Genomic DNA, 2857 nt, shown 5'->3' on the forward strand with positions numbered 1-2857 from the left:
CTTCTTAATTCCGTTTTGCTTTCATCTCTGTGCCACAATCCGCAGAGGTCTCCTGCCATCCCTAAAAAGATAACGTCCTGAGCGGTTGCCCGTATTACCCATGTCAGAAACCAGAACTGGTTGGTAAATTAGCAGCCGTTCGTCCGGCTTTGTAAGGCTGGTGAAGATAGTTTATTACAAGACAACGTCCCAGAACCGGTGTGGTTGAGTCTGCCGCCTGCTCTCCTCCGTTGAATACAACCCAAACGTCACAAGTTGTTGGAGGGATTGATTCATTTCTTGTATTTTGACCATTTCAGATATTGTGTTGCTAGCTCTGAGCTAACCATTTAGTTCGGAACTAAATATTTAGCTAGCCCACTAAATATCAAATGTTTAGCTTGTTAACTAAATTTTAGTTTGAAACTGTAACATTTATAAATGAATAAATAAAATATCACTTTAAAAAATGATTTTTCTTTGACTAAACTACCCAAATTATTGCTGCTAATTTTTGTCCTTTAAGGATGAATAAAGTGAAAGCGTAAGGTCATTTTATTTATGTAGCACATTTCCAGCACTCGGACAATTCAAACATGAATTAACTGTAAACCAAGTTAAGTCAGGTTTCCAGCTGTGAGCTTCTGATGGGTCTAAATGGTGACCTCTGACCCTTCCTGCAGGTAGCAGCCTGATTCCGTCCTTGTTTCCCAGCATGCAGCGGGAAGTGGACCTCTTCTGCACCCAGAGCGGATCAGAACCGGGTGGAACCGGTCCAGTAGTGTGAAGAAGCCTCCGCCCTGCGCCGCTGTGGGTGTCATGACTTACGGCTCTTCATTGCTTCATTGCTGCTGCTGCGTCGCATTAAAGCCGAACCATAACTCAGCGCTGCGGCCTGGCAGGGCGAGGCTAGCAGCAGGTAACCCGCTCTGACAGCTTTCTGATGAGGTCACATGATTGACGGAGCGCCAGCTGCCGCAGCAGCTCGTAAATCTACTGCTGATCAAGCTGCAAGGAATTATGGGAGGCTGGCTGAGCTGCGGAGCGACGAGAGGAATCGGATGGATCCCAGGAGGATCAGGAGGAGACGGGAAGATCGTAGAGACACAGACTGCTCAGCATTCACAGCAAGGTCGGCTACCTGCTGGTGGTACAGGTGAGCAGATGGCTCTGGAGCTCCCCCTGCAGGCAGGCGGAGGACATGATCAGGACGGTGAGCTCCAGATCAGCCCGTTTCCCACAATGACCTCCAAGTTAAAGCAGCAACTCAGCATGAAAATCCAGACAGAGGGGGAAAGGTGAAAGGTCACCAGGCCAGGAGTCGAACCGGTGACGCCGGCCTTGAGGCCTCAGGCCTCCGCCTACGATTCTCTGGTTCTTCTATTCTGATGCCGCCATGTTTTTCTCATGTGAACAAACATATTGATGTTAGTTTAATTCATCAATATGTTATTGATGAATAACATATTAATGGAAACGACGCAGTTAAAAATGATGTTTTATCGACATAAATCGACAAATTTAGCAGAATATCAACAAAGATTTGGGTCATCAGTAATGGAAACGCAGCGTCGAGTTAAAAGGTGCAGCCCGACGTGAGAATCTGTTCCTGAAGGTGGCGCTGCTGGGAAAACAGGCGACGAGGCAAAGCAACAAAAAACTGTCCAGTTCCTTTATGAGATTTTATTTTTGGTCAGTTTAAATGGTGTTTGAGAGGCAGAAGCAGGATTTTGTGGGAGCCATTTGGTGAACAGAAATGCTGCTTTGGGTTGGGCTGCAGAATGAATGGAAGTTAATAGAAAGTCCCCACAACACACGAAAACACGAGTCTGTGTGTGTGTGACCTCTGAACACATCGGTGTGTCTGTGGGGGGGTCTGCCCAGGGACCTTTGAGCAACACTGGAAGCGTGCTGTTCACGTGTCGTCTGCATCGCCGTGGCGACTGGGAGCTCGGCCAATCAGGTTGGCCGTCTGCCTGCAGCAGCGCTGACCTCGGCAGGAGGAAGAGGAGGACGAAGGCCGTCCAAGTGGAGGAGAAGGGAGAGGCTTCTGGGCTCTGATTGGCTGCAACAGACGCCATGGTTACATGGACAGGTGAGGGTTCTGCGGATCAGAACCAGACGGTCTGTTGATCCTCTCGCCTCCAAGCTTTCTGCCCGTCATCGAGTCCAACAGGAGAGACGGGGCCCCAGCGGCCATGTTGGATCCAGACCCATCAGTTTGCAGCTGAATCGCCTGCTGGATCCAATCAGTGTCTCGGTTCTTCCACATCCACTAATCAGCGCCAGGCGGCTCCACTGATCCCGCTCTTCCCCTAAACATGAGTTATTTCATGTGAGCGGCTGCAGTTGTTATGGAGAAGCCGTAAATCCAGCCTAGTCAAATCACAGACACTTGGAAACACGAGCCTAGTTCATCAGAACCAGAGAAGCTGCTAAACGGACCAGAACCAGTTCAGCAGCAGAAACGTTTAGATTTAACCTGAACTTTCTCCGAGTTAAATGCCATTTTATCTCTTCTGGGGTCAAATCCTGAGGGTCAAAGGTCGCCTTCCATCCCTCCTGAATCAACTGAAGAACTTTAAAATCCACGGAAACCTTTGAGCCTTTTCCAGTTTACATGCCATGTTGTTACAGGAGCTGCAGATTGCTAAAACCGCAGCAGTTAGCATGATGCTACGCTAGTGTAGCGTCATGCTAACTGCATGATGCTACACTAGCGTAGCATCATGCTAACTGCTGCGGTTTTAGCAATCTGCAGCTCCTGTAACAACATGGCATGTAAACTGGAAAAGGCTCAAAGGTTTCTGTGGATTTTAAAGTTCTTCAGTTGATTCAGGTGGGATGGAAGGCGACCTTTGACCCTCAGGATTTGACA

The 2857-nt window shown here is 48.4% G+C and overlaps 1 long non-coding RNA gene across 1 annotated transcript in view; it reads left to right on the top strand.

The window, feature by feature from the left end:
* The first annotated feature begins 450 nt into the window (after positions 1–450).
* LOC107834034 (uncharacterized) overlaps positions 451–2857 on the top strand; it is a 4928-nt gene continuing 2521 nt past the window's right edge. The window contains exon 1 of the long non-coding RNA XR_001659818.1: positions 451–1135. This is a non-coding gene — a long non-coding RNA (uncharacterized LOC107834034). The remainder of the gene's footprint in view (positions 1136–2857) is intronic.

Source organism: Poecilia formosa, unplaced genomic scaffold (assembly GCF_000485575.1).
Source record: "Poecilia formosa unplaced genomic scaffold, Poecilia_formosa-5.1.2 Scaffold508, whole genome shotgun sequence".
Taxonomy (NCBI): domain Eukaryota; kingdom Metazoa; phylum Chordata; class Actinopteri; order Cyprinodontiformes; family Poeciliidae; genus Poecilia; species Poecilia formosa.